The sequence below is a fragment of the Dasypus novemcinctus genome, chromosome 7 (assembly GCF_030445035.2).
Source record: "Dasypus novemcinctus isolate mDasNov1 chromosome 7, mDasNov1.1.hap2, whole genome shotgun sequence".
NCBI classification, from domain to species: domain Eukaryota; kingdom Metazoa; phylum Chordata; class Mammalia; order Cingulata; family Dasypodidae; genus Dasypus; species Dasypus novemcinctus.
Window position 1 is genome coordinate 78,230,379 of NC_080679.1, and position 19,853 is coordinate 78,250,231.

The window sequence follows — 19,853 nt, forward strand, 5'->3', positions numbered from 1 at the left end:
CCCCCAATCCCCGCCCCCAACCCCAATTGTCTGCTCTCCTTTCTGTGTCCATTCACTGTGTGTTCTTCTGTAGGAATCTGTGTCTCTTTCTGTTGTGTCATCTTGCTGCGTCAATTCTTCATGTGTGCAGCACCATTCCTGGGCAGGCTGTACTTTCTTTCACACAGGGCAGCTCTTCTTATGGGGCACACTCCTTGTGCGTGGGGCTCCCCTACGTGGGGGACACTCCTGCGTGGCATGGCACTCCTTGTGTACATCAGCACTGTATGTGGGCCAGCTCACCACATGGACCAGGAGGCCCTGGGTTTGAACCCTGGACCTCCCATGTGGTAGGTGGACACTCTACCATTGAGGCAAGGGAGAAAATCTGCACCCAAGTAGTGAGTCCCTGGCCCACTTTTGAAAACTTAAGCTGGACAATTTTAAAGACTGAGAATAAATTGAACCAAATACAAAACAAGAACTATAGAAAATAAAACAATAAGCAAGAGAGAAATTGACCATCAGAATAAATTCACCAACATATTCAGATGCCTACATATCAGCAAAAAATTATAAACCATACTAGGAAACAGGAAGAGATGACCCAGCCAAATGTGACTAAAGAAATAAAAAAATAAAAGATAATATGAAGACATTGAGAGAGCATAAAGAACAATTTGGAAGCCTGTAAAAAAAAAGTAATACACCTTATAGGAATGAAATACATGATGAATGAGATTAAAAATACATCAGAGGGGGAAGTGGCTGTGGCTCAATCAATTAACCTCCCGTCTACCATACGGGAGGCCCTGGGTTCACATCCCAGGGCCTCCTTGTGAAGGCAAGCTGGCCCGTGCCCATGGAGAGCTGACAGCCCGCACCCATGGAGAACTGACAGCCCATGCCCATGCCTGTGAAGAGCTGATGGCCCGCGCCCATGGAGAGCTGATGCAGCAAGATGTCACAACAAAAGGGAGACGAGCAGACACAGAAGAATGTGCAGCATATTGACACAGAGCAGACAGCAAGCAAGCCACAAGGGAGGAGATCAGTTAAAAAAAAAATAGGTCATGATGGCAGAGATAAAATTTGAAAAAAAAACATACATTAGAGGCATATAAGGGCAGATTTGAATTGCTTGAAGACAGAACTGATGATTCTGAAAACAGAACATCTGTACTAGAAAAAAGAGGAGAACAGAAAGAAAAGAGAATGGAAAAAATGGAACAGAGTCTCAGGGAACTGAATGACAATGCAAAATGCACAAACATTCATATTATTGGTGTCCCAGAAGGAGAAGAGTATGGAAAAGGTGCAGAAAGAATATTTGAGGAAATAATGAGTGAAAACTTCCCAATCTTTATGAAGGATGTAAATAACAATATTCAAAAAGGACAACACACCCCAAACAGAATAAATCCAAATAGAACTACCTGGAGACACCAACTATTCAGAATGACAAATGTCAGAGAGAAAGAGGATTTCAAACACCACAATAGAAAAGCAAAGCATCATATACAAAGGAAATTTGATAAGATTAAGTGCTGGTCTCTCATCAGAAACCATGGAGGAGAGAAGAAAGTGGTATGTTGTATGTAAGGTACTGAAAGAGAAAAACTGCCAGCCGAGAATTCCGTATCTGGCAAAACCATCCTTCAAAAATGAGGGTGAGTTCAAAGTCTTTACAGACAAACAAAAACTGATAGAATATGCTACCAAAAGACCAGTGTTGCAGGATTAAATGACTATGCTTGTGAGCCTGTGTGCCTGAAATAAGAACTAGGCCTAGAGCTGCAGGGTGCCTAAGAGTTACCTCCTGAGAGCCTCCATGTTGTTCCAATGTGGCCAGTCTCAAAGCCAAATTCACCATGTAAATGCATTGCCTTCCCCCCAGCATGGGACATGACTCCCAGAGATGAGCCTCCCTGGCACCGAGGGATTACTACCAAATACCAACTGATGATGTGGCTGGAGAATGACCTTGAATAAAAGGGTCAACTCAGACCAGCAGAATATCTCAGCCTACATGTAATATCAGGAGTTAAAAATGCTTTTTGACCTTGAATAAAAGGGGGAAATGGAAAGGACAAATGAGTTTATATGGCTATGAGTCTCCAAAAAAGAGCCGGGAAGTCATCAGAGGGGTCACCCTTATGCACACCTCAGCAGAGTCCCAGAGACAGGTAAAGTAGGTACAACCCCAGGTATTGGTTCTTGTGAGGGCTACAGAGACCCACAGGTGCTATGGTTATGGCAGATGGAGTTCAGTGCCATGTCAGTTGGCCCTACTTTGGAGATTGTGTTCCTGAGTGTGATGGAGTTGGACTCAGATGTGATCTTTGTTCACGAGCCTCTCCTGTCACTTTTACCAGACCTGTGGTTGGTGCTGGGGTTTAGTGTATACTCAGGGGACGTGAATCTCTGGACTGTCCATGTGACAGCCAGGCCCTGAGCCTCAACAGACTTGCAACTCCTATCCTCTGGTTTATTGGACTTATCCCAGTCAGCTAACAGGGAGGTGAAGAAGGTCAACCACCACACCAGGGAGCCAAGAGTGCCTACAGCTGCAAACAGGAGAACTGAATCCATCATCCAAGTGGAATTTAAGCACCCTCTTGATACAGAGGTGGAGTGGACATAGCCATCCAAGGGTCCACAGAATGGAGGAGTGGAGTATGGATTGGAGTGGACTTGCTGATGCTCTGTTCTGGAATTGTTGTGATTAGTGATGGAAGTAAATGTGGTGTTGAGGTGGAGAAAGTGGCCATGATGGCTGCTGGGGGTGGGAGTGGGAAGAAGAGATGTGATGTGAGGACATTTTCAGGACTTGGAGTCGTCCTGGGTGGTACTGAGGGGACAGTTACTGGGCATTGTGTGTCCTCCCATGACCCACTGGGTGGACTGGGGGAGAGTGTAAACTTAAATGTGGACCATTGACCATGTGGTACAGCAAGTGCTCAGAGAAGTGTTCACTGAGTGTAGTGAGTGTCCCATGATGTTGGAGGAGGTTGTTGTTGTGGGAGGAGTGGGGTGAAGAGGGTGGAGACCTCATATTTTTTTAATGTAACATTAAAAAATAAATAAAGACAAAAAATAAATAAAAATAAAGGGGATGCTGCAGCCTGAAAGAAAAAAACAAGGGCAAGAGATTTGGAGGAGAGTTTAGAAATGAAGATTATTAGGAAGGGTAAACTAAAGGATAAGAAGACAGACAGTAGAATGATATGACAACAGAGAGCTAAAGGACGAAATGGATGCAATTCAAAGTTTTCAAGTAGCTCTTCACATCCATCCAATGATCCCTGAAATAGGGAAAGAAGACCTTTCTTGGGCAAGTGTGGGAAAAAGAGTTTAAATTTTATTTGAACTTTGTATGATCTGTTCCTTATTGCAGATGCTGCAGTTGTTCCATATTATTGTAGATGATGTTGCAGTTCTGATAGCAAATAGCTGCTCGGTAGTTTCCAATAAATATGATGTAGAAACTAGGGTTGAGGCTGTCAGTTCCAGAAGCTGTGAGTCCCCTGGTCCCATCTTTATCTTCTCTCTTGTGTCTTTCTTTCTGTCCTTTTATTTCATAAGTTCTGTGTTGCTTTCCCTTTGAGCCAACCTATTGCTGAGCTGGTTCTCAGCAACTTGCACCCAAAGTGGGCCTGAAGGAAGCTCAGCAGGCAAGAACACTCCAGGAACAGCAGAAAGTGGCACAGAGGATTAAGAAGAGTAAATCATCAGCAGAAATAACAGATTTCTCACCAAAGTCAATCCCTGACTATGACTTTGAAAGTGATAAGATTGTTGTTGTTTGTGCAGCTATTGCTGAGAAACAGAAGACAACTTCAACAAATAACAATGGCTCTTGTGTCTGTTTCTGGGACTATAGAGACTGACTGAGAATGATGATGATGCTCCAACACCAGATAGCTCTCTTTTTATCAAAGCCTGATGGTGGAAAATGCATAGCATGAGTTATTTGAATCTGGGTTTTTTATTATTATTATCATTTAAAGTTTTAGACATAGGGGCATTTATTCTTGAGAAACGGCAAAACTGGTTGTAAGATAAATTTTTCAGATGAAGCATATAAATCTAAATGGTAACATTATTGCAGTGTTTTGACTATGCTTTGATAAGTTATGGTTTATACTTAAGATTAGAATTCTGAGCAAAATGTCTTTGATGTATAAATTTAATTTAATCCAAGTATATGGATAGATACATTTTAAAGACAACTTCAAAAACAAATCCTTGAATAGTAAATAACTTGGTCAATGTTATTAAAATCTTGACTCATTGACTTTTGTTTATGATAAAGGAAATAAGTGATTGCTTCTCTCCTAGAAATATACTGCTGTTACTATTCACTCTGCTTTTCATGCATCTGTAGAGAACGTTTATCACAAGGCTTAAATGTTTTTAATATTCATTTTGATTCAAAGTTGTGGTTTTCTTATATGTGGAATCTTTGAAAGTTCAACCAAAAATGCATGCAAATGTGAACATTCTGAAGTTTCTTTTAATTCTGATTTGTGCTTAAGTTTCCGGCTTTAAAGAAGTTATAAGAATGTTACTTGCTTCTTTCAGTATTTATTAGATGTGTGAAGTACTGATAAATGTCCCCAATCATGGTTTAATATTTAGATTATTATTGTAGGTAAGTTAGTCCTTTCCACAAGTGAGTCATTTTTAAAATGTGCATATTTTTAATGAGTGGCTTTTACAGATACATCTTTATAAATTGTACTGCTACATTTTAAAAAATAGGTGATGGTGTGCAAGAGGGAGGGGGGATCATAGGAATTCCTCATACTTTTGATGGAACTTTTCTGTAACCTAAAATCTCACTAAAAATAAGGTTTATTATATTTTTTGAAAAATAAGATCTCAAATCTGTAATCTAATTTCCCAATAGGAGGCACTACAAAAAAGAACAAGCTAAATGCAAAGTGACACAAAGGAAGGCTAAAGTAACTTCATAACTAAACTTCATAACTAAAGTAAGAAATGGAGGGGGGGGGGGCACTACAACCAACTTCACAGAAATAGAAAGGATTATAAGAGGAGACTGTGAAAAATGGTATAACAAAAATTAGATAACCTAGATGAAATTGACAAATCCCTAGAAACAGATAAATTACCTATGCTGACCTAAGAAAAAATAAAAGATCCTAATGATCATTAACAAATTGAGTTTGAACTAGTAATCAAAAATCTCCCAACAAAGAAAAGTCTAGGACCAGATGGCAAATTTTACCAAACATTAAGGAATTACTAGCAAAACTTCTTTTCCAAAAAATTTAAGAGGAGGGAGAACTTCCTATGCATTCTATGAGGTAAGCATCGCTCTGATATCAAAACCAGAAAAGAATATCAAAGACCAATATCCCTTATGAATATAGATGCAAAAACTCAACGAAATGATAGCATATCAAATTTAATAGCACATAAAGAAGATTATAAACCTTGACCAAGGATTTGTCATGAATACAAGAATGGTTCTACAAAAGAATAATAAAATAATAAAAAATTAAAAATAATTAGTATCTCAATTGACATAGAAAGGCATTTGACAAAATACAGCACCCCTTCTTAATAAAAGCACTCATAAAAATAGGAATAGAAGGAAACTTCATCAACATGATAAAGAGCATATAAAAACCCACAGCTAATCTCACATTCAATGGCAAAACATGGAAGGCTTTCTCCATAAGATCAGGAACAGGAAAAGGATGCCCACCACCACCACTGTTATTCAACATTATATGGGAAGTTCTATCCATAGCAATTAGGCAAGAAAAGTAAATAAAAGACATCCAAATTGGAAAGGAAAGAATAAAACTATCCCTATAGAAATACAGAGAAAAATCCTACAAAATCCACAACAAAGCTACTAGAGCTAATAAGCCAATTCAGCAAAGTGGCAGGGTACAAGATCAATGCACAAAATTTTAAAATCAAAACTGCAATGAGAAAAGCAAATGTGGCTCAACTGATAGAGTGTCCACCTACCATATAGAAGGTCCAGGGTTCAAACCCAGGGCCTCCTGGTGCATGTGGTGAGCTGGCCACACACAATGCTGATGCACGCAAGGAGTGCTGTGCCACACAGGGTGTCCCCCACATAGGGGAGCCCCACATGAAGGAGTGTGCCCTGCAAGGAGAGCTGTCCTGCACTAAAAAAGCGCAGCCCACCCAGGAGTGATGTTGCACACATGGAGAGCCGACGCAGCAAGATAACACAACAAAAAGAGACACATGTTCCCGGTGCTGCTGAGAATGCAAGCAGACTCAGAAGAACACACAGCAAATGGACACAAGAGAGCAGACAACGGGGCAGGGGGGAGGGAATAAATTTAAAAATAAATCTTTAAAAAAAAAAACACAATGATATAACACCTCACACCCATTAGAATGGCCATTATTTTAAAATTGAAAAAGAGCAAGTGCTGGTGAGGATGCAGAGGAAAAAAGAGTCTTAGTACTTTGTTGGTGGTATTGTAAAATGGTGCAGCCCCTGTGGGGAACAGTTTGATAGTTCCTCAGAAAGTTAAATTTAGATCTACTATATCACCTGGCAACCCCATTTCCAGATATATACCTAAAAGAATTAAAAGTAGAGATTAGACAGAGATTTGTACACCAATATTCATAGCAGCATTATTCACAATAGCCAAAAGCAATGCAAGTGTCCATCAACAGATGAATGAATAAACAAAATGTGGTGCATACATAAAAAAGAAAAGAATCCAACTGCAAAAAAAGAATAAATTTCTGATACATGCTACTACATGGGTGAAACTTGAAGATATAATGTTGAATAAAATAAGCCAGATACAAAAGGACAGATATTGTATAATTCTACTTATGTGAAATAATGAGAATACGCAAATTCAGAGATGGAAGGAATACACGTGCCTAGAGGCTGAGGGCAGGGGAAATGGGGAGCTAATGTATAATGGATACAGAGTCTCTGGGGTGATGAAAAGTTTTGAATTGGATGGTGGTGATGGCAGCACAACATTGTGAATGTGATTAATGCCACTGAATCATATGCTTAGGAGTGGTTCATATGAAAAATTAATATTGTATATATGTTACCACAAGTTTTTTAAAAAATGAGAGCCACTGAGGAGACAATGACAATTAAACGCATACATGACCCTGGACTGGAACAAATAACGAAGGAGAAATTGCCCAAAAGGACATTATCCAGGTAACTGAAAAAGAAAAGGAATATGGACTGTACTCTATATCAATGCTAAATTTCTTTCACTTGATAGCTACGCATAATGGGGCTATATAAATGAATATCATTATACTTAATTCATGGAAATACTAAGTGTTCAGGAGTATGATATATGCAGGCTATTCTCAAAGTTTAGAAAATAGATGATTGATAGAGATAGATAGAGACAGATGCTGAAAGTTGGTAAATTTAAGTATCTGGTGGGAAGTATGTTGGAGCTCTATGTACTAGATTTGTATTATGTTTGCAACTTTCCTGTAAGTTTGAAGTCATTTCAAGATAAAAATTGAAAAAAAACCTAAATCAGTGTTTCTAAGCACCAAATAGAAGAAAAGGCACAGAAGTATGAAGGGTGTAAGTTTCCCAATGTATTTAAAAGAACTTTAATATTTTATAATTTTAGAGAAAATAAAGTTATTCATGATGAATCTTATTAGTTCTAATTTACAAGATGGTAATAATATCAAAGGTGAGAATCATAGGTTTTTTTTTTTCAGGTAGCGGGGCTGGGGATTGAAACTGGAATCTTGTATGTGGGAAGCTGGTGCTCAACCACTGAGCCATATCAGCTACCCTGAGTTGTTTTTTGTTTGTTTGCTTGTTGTATGTTTTTTGTTTTGTTTTGTTTTGTTGTTTTGTTTTTAGGAGGCACCAGGAACTGAACCTGGGGCCTCCCATGTGGGAAGCAGGCACTCAACCACTTGAGTCACATCCACTCCCCAGGCTTTTAGTTTATAAATAATAGTGGAATATTTCACAGAATTAACTGTGGAAAATTTCAAAGAAGGCAGTTCATTTTGAGCAATTGTTCCTTTAAATAATCAAGAACATTTAGAAGAAATTGTTTGACTATCAGTTCCATTCCAGTCAAACAATCTGTATAGATCTGAGGTGATGGGAATCATTTGTACATAATCATTTACCATGCATATCCTTTTGGAAAAACTTAAGTTTAAGTGCATTGATCAGAACAAATGTAAAGGTTATTTAAACAAATTTTTAAAAAGAATATGGACATAAATTTTCATAATTATGATTCTTTTAAAGCATCCAGAAGAAACAATGAGCTTGATATCTCAGAAAATTTACTAGCAAATAGATGGCACAAGAAATATAATCTTTTTTAAAGGAAACATGCTAGAGTATATGAGCCAAAATAAATATCAAATAAAATATTTGACCTAAGATAGAAATTCCCAGACATTTTAGCCAAAAACATATCATTTCTCTTTATCCCAATTTATTTGTTGATCTTTATTACATGCTTATATATCACTTATAACTGTTGTAATCCTTTTGGACAAAATATTTTCCTTAACGTTCACATTTGCTACTTTATATCTAAACTTTATATTCCCTGTGGTTTTATTTTAGTGACCAGTTTTCCTTAACACAATTTAAAAACAGAATTATAAACTAATTCACATACATTTTAAGGATTAATATGTTGCAGAAAAAAATGTTTAGTTAAAATGCATAATTACATTGGAAAATATAAAATGTGAATATATAATAAGGGAAAAGGGCCTAACACTTTCATTTAGAAAATAGAAGAATGAAAGAAACAGTGGTCATTGAGTCACAGCAATTTAAAAACCCTTCTGGGAAGATATTTTGAGGACCCTTTATCTTGTGGCTGTGCAATACTCCTGAATTAGGTCCTGATTCTGCTCCTTGGGTAGAGTACTCTGCCCATCGTTCTTTGTGACCTCGGCTCCATCCCCTGAGAATATGTTCTTTTACCATTATATTCCTTTCTACATTTGAAGTGGGCATTCCTCCTTGGAGCTGAGTATTCCTCCTTGGAGCTGAGGAGCTTTCTCAGCCCACTTTTTTTGCAAAAATGGTTGACAGTTGAAGTCATTTTAAGTCACAAATAGTCATAGACTTATATTCAGCTCATGGTTTAACAATGCAACACCCTTAAAAACATAGAATTCTCCAAAAGAATGGCAAGAATCCCCCGAGTATAAGGGCAGTACCTAATGAAGCAAGACAAACCATTATGCCAGGCCCTTTATATTGCTGATTGTACTTACGAACCTTTTCTTGTGAAATTGAAACTTAGCCTGGTATTATATATTGTCTAATAGTTACCTCCGTAAGCCTCCTTGTTGCTCAAATGTGGCCTCTCACTAAGCCAAACTCAGCATATAAAGGCACTACCTTCCCCTGGCGTGGAATATGACTCCCTGACACCGAGGGATTATTTCCAAGAACCAACCAGCAATGCATAAGGAAAAAGATCTTGACAAGAAAGAGGAAATGTTAAATACAAATGAGTTTTTATGGCTAAGAGATTTCAAAGTGAGTAAGAAGTCATTCCAGAGGTTACGCTTATGCACATCTTAGCACTATCTCATTGACTGCCACAGTTAACACTGCCTCAAACAGTGGAGCTCCTGAGGGCTTTAGAGATATCCAGCTACTATAAGCAGGGCAGACAAGCTCAGGATTCAGCACCCTGTCAATGGGCCTTACTTTGGAATTTATGTTCCCCAATGCAACAGAGTTATACTCATTTATAGTTTCCCTATACATGACTCTTCTGTCCCTTTCATTCGAACCTACAGTTAGCACTATACTTACTAAATATATGTCTCAGAGCCTTGAATCTTTGGTCCATTCATGTGCTAGTTGGGCCCTGAATCTCAGCAGTTGCAACACCTACTCTCCAGTTCATTGAACTCACCCAGGACAACAAGGAGTTGATGATGGAAAACGCCCATACCAAGAACAGAGAGTGTCTGCAATGGCAAGCAATATAGTTCCATCCATCTGCCCCATGGGATCTAAGCCCTTCTCAATTAGAAACAGTAGGCATTACCACCCCAAAATCCTCAAGACTGGGGAATGAACAATGGACTAAAGTAGACTTATTATATTATTCTATAACAGACCTATTATTATTCTAACAATGGAAGAACTTTTATCATTGATATAAAAGCAGTGGTCACCAGTGGTTCTGAGGGAAGAGAGGAAGAGTAGGTGTAATATGGGGGCATTTTGGGGACACTGTAATTGTATTGAATGACATTGCAATGGCGGATACAGGCCATTATATATTTTGTCACAACCTACAAAATTGTGCAGGACAGTTTAAAGTATAATGCAAACTATAGCCCATGATTAGTAGTTATGCTTCAATATGTATTCATCAATTGTAACAAATACACCACACTAATGAAATATGTTAATGTGAGAAAGTGTGAGTGTGGGGTAGGGAATATGGGAATCCTCTATATTTTTTATGTAACATTTATATAATCTAAAGCTTCTTTAAAAGTAAAAAAAAAATTTTAAAAAGAAAAAAATAGTAGACCTTTTATCTGTTTGATTCCAGTCAGCTCTATCTTCCAATAGATATATAAACAGTTCTTTTCTAGACAGTCTTCTTAGATTTACTGTTTCTTTGCTTTCTAGTTTCCATTTATTTGGAAGTAAATTGAGCTGATCAGACTTCAGTGGGAGTGACACATTTTTATTCTTTTCCCTGAACCATTTTGTCCAATAGAAAAGATGTCCTATATGCCACACCCTTAGTGAAGTTTAAAAACTAGAGATAAAATGAGTAGCACAGTCTCTGGCTCCTTAGTAGCTTAAGTCTAAGCCAATCTTTTATTTTTATTTTTGAAGAATCTCTAGATCTCCCAAGTTCAGGCCAGTATATTTTTCATTATGTAAAAACAACTGAGTATTTGCCCACTGTAAAGATTTGCAGTCTATTTCATAAATCCTTTTCACATATTGAATTTTGTTTTTGGTTTATCATTTCAGGGTATACAGTTGCTCTTACAAGTAATTTCATACACATTTTAACAATTATCCTCACAACTCTGAGGTGAAGTATTATATCCATTTTATGAATGAGAAAACTGGTGTCAGTGAGATTGACTTTCCCAAGATCACACAGTTAGTACATGGAGACTAGATTTGAACCAAGATCTGCCTGTCTCTAATGATTATATTTTTCTCACCATATTATCTGGAAGGATTTGCCAAAATATAGGCTACAGAAATTGTAATTTGTATGAACACTTTAAGAGTATTCGATTATCACTTGATTTTTAAATATACCATTATATTTGCCCTTTTAAAGTGTGTAATTCAGTGGTTTTCAGTATAGTCACATTTGTACAACCATCACTATATAATTGCAGAATATTTTCATCATCCTGAAAAGAAATCCTATACCCATTAAGTCATTTCCTTCCCTTCTTCCACTCAACCCTTGGCAACCACTAATCAATTTTTTGGCTCTATAGATTTGCCTATTATGGACAGTCAAATAAATGGTCTTTTTGGGTCCTTTTGTTCCTGGCTTTTTCACTTAGCATAATGCTTTCAGAATTCACTCATGTAGAATGTATAAGTATTTCATTCTTTCCTATAGCTGAATAACATTCCATTGGATGGAGAAATCAAATTCTATTTACCTATTCATCAGTTGATGGACTATTTTGGCTATTATGAATAAAGCTGCTATAAATATTCATGTACAATTTTTTGAGTGAATATAAATTTTCAGTTCTCTTGGGTATCTACCTAGCAAGGGAATTGCTGGATCATGTGGTAATGCTTTGATTTTTTTTTTTTTTTTTGCTTAACTCAGTTTTCTTCATTTTATGTGTTCAATGACCTTAGTTTTTAAATTTGAGCAGCTGGAAGTTTACAGAAAAATTATGCAGATAGTTCCCATATACCCTCCCTAAACTGCACACACAGTTTTCCCCATTAACATTTGCATTAGTGTGGTACCCTTGTAACAACTGATGGAACAATGCTATTATAACTATACAATTAACTACAGCCCATAATTTATATTAAGGTTCACTCTTTGTGCTGTATTCTATAGATTTTTAAAAAATGTTTATTCTGGTAACATATATACAACCTAAAATGTCCTATTTTATCCCATTTCAATTACACAATACAATGGTATTAATACATTCACAATATTGTTCCATCCATTACTCAGATTTTTCCATCATGCCAAACAGAACCTCCATATCAAATAAGCATTATTTTAACTCCCTATTCACCACTCCCACCCATGCCCCAATTATTTCAAATAGGCGAGATCATACAATATGTGTCCTTTTGTGTCTGCTTATTTCACATAATACAATGTCTTTGAGGTTCATCCATGTTGTAGCATGCATCAGAACTTCATTCTTTTTATGGCCAAATAATATTCCATTGAATGTATAAGGCATATTTTCTTTATCCATTCATTTGTTGATGGACTCTAACTTCTGAGGAACTGCCATGCTGTTCACATGGGAGCTGCACCATGTTACATTCTCACCAGCAGAGTATAAAGGTTCAAATTTCTCCACATCCTCAACATTTGTTTTTGTATGGCTTTTGTTTAGCCATCTTACTAGGTGAAAATTGTTATTTCATTGTGATTTTGATTTGCATTGCCCTAATAACTAAAGATACTGAGCATACTTTCATATGCTTGTTGGCCATTTATATATCTTCTTTAGAGAAATGTCTATTCAAACACTTGTCTGTTTTTAAATGGGTTATTTGCCTTTTTATTGTTGAATTGTAAGAGCTCTTCATATACTCTGAATACTAGACTTACCAGCTATATGATTTGCAAATATTTTCTCCCATTCTGTAGGTTATTTTTTCATTTTGTTAGTGTCATTTGAAACACAGAAGTATTTTTATATTTTGATGAAGTCAAATTTATTTTTTCTTTGATTGCTTGTGATTTATATCATATCCAAGAAACTCTTGCCTAATTCAAGGTCACAATAATAAACAACTATGATTTCATATAAGTGTAATATTAACCATAAGTTTACCCTCTTCAGAGATAATGCAAGAACTTCGGAACATTTCCATTTTCCCCATCAGTTTATATGCTATTGTTGTCAAACACATACACACACATTAAAATCCTACACAATGCTTTATCATAATTATTTTATGCAGTAAGTGTTTACTTAGCTCTAGTTACATATTCATTATATTTTTTGTTTTCATTTCTTGCTGAAATGCAACCTTTTACTAGGGATACTTTCCTTCTGCCTGAAGAACTCCCTTGGATTTTCTTTCTCTAGTGAGGATCTGCTGCTGTTAAATTCTTTCCATTTTTATTTTCATGTCTTTATTTTGCCTTTGTTCTTTAGAATATTTTAGCATGTAAAGACTTCTTGGTTGCAGTTATTTTAACACTTTGAAGATATTTTTATACTGCTTTCCAATGTCCAATGTACCACTTAGGAGTTGAAAGTCTTTTGAGGACAAGCCATCCTTTATTTATTTTTAATTAGGGAAATTTTGGGCTTAACTCCCCCCTGCCTTTTTTTGAGGCACCCGCCCAGGGATTGAACCCAGGACCTCATAAGTGAGAATCCAGTGCTTACTCACTGAGCTACATTGGCTCCCCCGAGTTGAAATTTTTTTTTTCTTTAAGGAGGCACTGGAAACCAAACCCAGGACCTCCCATGTGGGAAGTAAGTGCTCAATCACTTGAGCCACATTCATTCCCATCCCTTTTTCACTGAGGAGCTTTTCAGATTTTCTCATTTTTTAATTTTTTGTTTCAATATCGTATGTTTAGATATGGATTCCTTTCTATTTATCCTATTTGAGATCTGTTGGACTTCTAAAATCTATGGTTCAATGTCTTTCATTGTTCCTGGAAATTTCTCAACTATTGTATCTTCCAATAATGTTTCTGCCACATATTTTCTCCTCTTTCTTTCTGGGATTTCAATGACAAATGTGTTATATACTTTCCACCATGTCCTCTATGTCTCTTATTTCTTTAACTTTCCATCTTTTAGTCACTGTACTTTATATAGTTTCTCCTAATTTATATTCCAGTTTGCCAAGTCTCTCTTCAGCTATGTCACATCTGATATTTTAAAAATCCATTGTGTCCTTAATTTTTGGTTATTTTTTCAGAACTAGAAATCTCTAATTGGTTCTTTTTCAAATAAAAAAATCACAATCTGTGTCAAATTATTTTAATATCTGAGTCTACGTGCTCTGCTCCTTTTATTTTTCTGGTTTACATGCATTATTATCTCATCATGAACTTATCTTATTTGAAATACTTTCAGAAATAATTTGAGAAGTTGGATAATGTACCATCCTCCAGAAGAAATCTTTTTCTTTCTGCCAAGTACTAGAAAGTACTAGTAGTCCATGAACAAGATTTGATTTTTTTCTAGAGCTGCAGTACAATACCTCTGCCCCATCAGTCATTTTGTTTAAGTTCTCCAAGCCAATTTGTGGTTGGATGAAGCCAATCTTGCAATGTATTTTTTCAAGAAGGGATCACACTTTCATGCTTAAAACTGTTTGTCTATGGCCTTGATACTTGAAGGACAGATTGGCCTAATATAAACTCCTTGGGCCACACTTTCTTTCCTTGAGGTTTTTGAAAATTCTGCTCACTTTTCTCTCACTTTACATGTTGTCTGTGACAAGTTTGATGCCAATCTAATTCTTCTGCCCTTCTAAGTTTAAACACACACATACACACATACTGTAGACCCTTAGATCTTTTCTTTTTCTTTATAGTCTAATAATTTTTCTAGGATATATCTTGGGAGTGGATTGCTGAGGGACAATTTTCCCAGTACTCCATGCGAGTTTTCATTGTGAAGCTTCAGGTCTTCTTTTATTTCAGGAAAGTCTTCTTAGACTATAGGTCTTTTTAAAACTTTTTATTTTGAACAAACGTTAGATTTAGAGAAAAGGTATATGAGTATTGCTGCATTCCTGTATACCTCTCACTCTGCTCCCCCTAATGTTTACATTTCACATAGCCATAGCACAATAATCAAAATCAGAAATAGTTTAATTCTATTAACTATTGACCTTATTTGAATTTCACCAGTTTTCTCACTAATGTCCCTTATCTGTGTTAGGATCCCAGTCAGGATTCCACATTACATTGTTATTTCTCATTATCCTACAGTCTGTAACACTTCTTCACTTTTTCTTCATCTTCATGACCACAACACTTTTGAAGAGTACTGGAAAGTTATTTTGTAAAAAGTCCTTTAGTTGGGTTTGTCTGATGTTTTCATGACTGGAATGAAGCTGTGCCTTTTTTGCAATTATACTACATAAATGCTTTTGTGAAGCATACTAAGGGATCCATGAAGTCAATATACCTTATTACTAGTGATGTTTACCTTAATCACTTGAAGTGGTGACTTCCAGGTTTCTCTACTAAAAAGTTACTAACTGTAACAACTTTAAGGAGAGTAAATTGCCGTGAACAGACTAGTAGAATTTTGTAAAATTTTGAACTTTGATAAACCTCTCAGTGAGGTCTTAAAGGAAAATGACTTGAAATCTTTTTTGGAAATTGAAGGCAAGGGTATCCTTGTTATGTAGTGGCAGAAAGTTTAGTAACATTTTCACCTGTAATAATGTAGAAGATAGAAAATAAATCTAATGAACTGGGTGATCTAAGGAATTTCCAGCCAAAATGTGGAATGTTCTGCCTGTTTTATTTTGCTCCTTCAGAGTACATTTTTAAAAGGTAAAAGAATTCAAGAGTGTGCCTGACAAATCCTCTGAAACATACGGGCTTTCTAGGCAGCTTAAAAGTGTTGTCCCTGGGCCCTGGATGGTGCTTCAGAGGTAATCACCGGACATTGTAAATCCTCACAGGGCCTACATGATGGAATAGAGGAGAGTATGGGTCATGATGTGAACCAATGTATATGAGGTGCAGAGGTGCCCAAAGATGTACTTACCAAATCCAATGGATGTGTCATGATGATGGGAACGAGTGTTGTTGGGGGGGGGGAAAGGGGGGGTGGGGGGGTGGGGTTGAATGGGACCTCACATATATATTTTTAATGTAATATTATTACAAAGTCAATAAAAAATAAAAAAATTTAAAAAAAAAAAAAAAAAAAAAGTGTTGTCCCTGAGACATCTTAGCAAAAAAGCTCAAGGAATCATCCCAAAAGATATATTTAAGTCCTACTCCCAGAACCTGTGAATGTGACCTCATTTGAAAAGTGTCTTTTGCAAATGTAATCAAGATACAATGAGTTCATGTTGGATTAAGGTGGGCCCTGAATTCAATAACTGTTGCCCTTATAAGAAGACCAAATAAAGACACAGAGACACACAGGGAGAGCATCATGTGGCAACAGAGGTAGAAAGTGAGTGATGCAGCAGCAAGGCAAGGAATACCAAGGATTGCCAACAACAACCAGAAGTCAGAGAGAGGTATGGATAGAACAGATTCTCCAACAGAGACTCCAGAAGGAACTGACCTTGTCAACACATTGGTTTCAGATTTCTAGTCTCCAGAATTGTCAGAGAACAAATTTCTGCTGTTATAAGCCACCTGGTTTTTGGTAATTTGTTATGGCAGCACTAGGAAATGAATACAAGGGATTGTCTTTTGCCTAATGGAGTGAACCCCAATAAAATCCATAGGAGATGCAACAAAAAGAAACACAGATTCCCGGTGCTGCTGATAAGGATAGAAGTGGTCAGTGGTCAACAGAAGAACACACAGCAAATGGACACAGAGACAACTGGGGGGTGGGGCGGGGGGAAGGAAGGGGAGAGAAATAAATAAAAAATAAATCTTTTAAAAAAAATCCTTAGGACACCCACAAAGTTAAGAGATTTATGTGACCAGACACACCACTAGCTTGGATGGAAGGGACAAAGACAGTACAGAACAGGCCATTAATCCCCAAATTTGTACAAACAGGTTCAGAAAGCTATTCAGCTGCAAACATGTGCTACCTTTTTTGAAAAAGGATGATTCAGAGGGTGGAATGAGACTTTTGGGGGCCATGGAAGGAGTTTAGTGTATTACATATGTAGGAAAAGATGTGAATCATTGATTGTAGTAGCCAGACTCAAGAATGGCTCTTGAATGATCTATACCTTTTTCTTTTTACACCTTGTGTAGCCCCCTCCCATATTGTACTAGAGTTGGTTCTGTGTTGCCAATATAGCAAAGTGAAAGTCTTGTCACTACCAAGATAAGATTTTAAAAGAAGACACTGGAACTTCCATCTTGGTCATACTTTCTTGTGTGTTCCCTCTTTGGATCACCTGTTCTGGACAAGTCAACTCTTTGTGTTATAAGGAGACCTGAGAGAGTTTCATATCAAGAGGAACTGAAGCTTCTGGACAATAACCACATGAATAAGTTGAGAAGCAGATCCTCCAGTCCTGGCCAAGTTTCAGATGATTGCTGTCCTGCCTGACAACTTAACTGCAGCCTTGTGAGAGATCCTGGGACAGAAATACCTGGATTCTTGACCCACAGAAATTGATATAATGAATGTTTATTGTTTTAGAGCATTAAGTTTTAGGATAATTTGTTACACAGCAAGATACCTAATGCAATCAGAATTAATCTTCCATTGCTGGATGCCCGAAGTGTCTATGTTCATTTAGTGGACACATTAGCCACTGTCTCCATTGAACAGATGAGAAATCAAAGTTAAATTAGCTACCTAAAAGTCATTCACAGTTCTTCCCCCCAGCCTACCCCACCCCACGCCACCCCACCCATATTCCTCTAGCATTGAAGCTGAAAAGCTAACTCACCGTCCCAGATTTCTTTGCATAAGTGGCCTCATGACAGTACTGACTAATGAGATTTATGTAAAGAAGGCTGAAAGGGCTTCACTTGCTGAGTAAATGACAAACCTCAGAAGAGGCTTTTGGCTCATGTGCATTTATCCTGCCTGGAAAATGGAGTTAGCAGCCACCTTTCAGCCATGACGATGAAAGCTATAATCAAAGAATGAGGAAAAGGAAAGTGGGAGGACCCTGGATCAATAATGATTTCCTTGAGCAGCTGCCCCCTTCCTGGATTGTCTACCTTCAGACTTCCTTTTGACTGAAGCTAATAAACCCCTTACACAGAGAACTACGTGAGTGAAAAGACTATCTGGCTTCTCCAGTGTATTTCCAGTATTTAACACAGTGTTTGGCACACAGGAGAAGCTCAATAAATATTCACAAAATAAATGAACTCAAATGCTTCAACACAGGCAATTTCTCATAATTTCAAAAGAAAACTTTGAAAGTGCCCATTAAATGTGCTCATTCATTCTTACTGTGACTTCTAACTCTACACCACTCAATTTAACTTACAAATGCAGCATGGACTGCACAATCATTTCAACCCTAATTCTCTTACCACCTTGATTTTACCTCTCTAAGAGCCAAACCAGGAATTAATTTAGCAGTCTAATTTCTCTCCTTCAGGTCCTGGACTGCTGATCACAGGGGCTCCATTAAAATTTTATGGCTTCTAATCCAACTGGGCTCTCAGTATGACTTTTGTGTGCTTCCTCTTATTTCTAACTTACTCCCTTGCCTGATATATGTCTGAACTTTCACCACTCCCCTCAAGTCCCCAGATGTACTAGGCTTGCTCACTCCCAACAGATATTCCTGCTTCTTTGTCACCAAAAAAATAGAGGGAATCAATTATGAGTCATTTTGCTTTATTCCTTTCTTTCATTCTCGTGTCCCTTTTCCTTCTCCCCAAGCTGAAGTCTTTATCTGTGCTCTTAACCCTATTTGTTCTGGCTTGCTGTAGGGCCCTGTCTCATCAATTTTGATATTAATGACATCTTACATTAATTTAATTTACACAAAGGCAGCTCGTCACGAAGTTCCCTTTTCATTGTTTTGCATCAGATGGAGTTATATCCACGTCACTACTGTTTGATTACTGTATATCAGCATGGCAGGTAATAGCTCTTCCATACTTGATGTGCCTGAATATCAAGGGAGCTTACAGTGTCATAAATAGAAAGTAATTATCTGACATCATTCTGCCCACTCCAGCTCAACCGCAATAAACTAACCAGTGCTAAGTTCTTATCACTAAGCTAGATCATAAAGGTAGAGGAAAGGCAGTGAATGGGACTGAGACACAGTTTTAAGTTTTCTGCTCTCCCACTAAACATCAAGTGCCATGCATGACTACCAGTGAGTGCACCTTGCTTCAGCCATTTGATTCTACATGGTTAAAATCATGCCTTTTTTTTGTGGGGGGGAGGGGGGTGTCCAACATATAAGCCAACAACAGGAATTTGGGAGCTTCTAATTATAATCTTCAAGATAGTACAGAGACTCAACATCTCATTTCATACTGTTGTTACCTCCAAGCCTTCAATTCTTTAAATAGCACCTTTCTAAGTCAAAGAAATCAATAATTAACAGAATCATAAAACATAAAGAAAGGTTTGAGAACAGAAATAGATTCTGACCTGGAAACTGGCTGGTAAGCTACTAGGTGGAGGTAGGGGTGAGGGTCATTTCAAACAAAACCACAGATAGCTCAAAATAAACAGTATAATAAAGCACTTTAAATTCCTGAGGCCTAGCAGGGAAATTTCAGAAAACAGAGAGGACCAACCAATGCTCCACAAAGCTACATACCCATTTCCTTCTCCCCGTTCCTATCTAAGAAACACACTTAGCAAAGGCTTTGTATTGGTTATGAGATAAGAATAGAAGAAACCACAACTAGCTAATAATTAAAGGGTAAATGCCAAAGCAATCTCTTTATACTTATTTTACCTTAAAATGACTATAAGTTATGTTATGCTTTGATCTTTTCAGTCATGCTTATTCACATCTATTACTG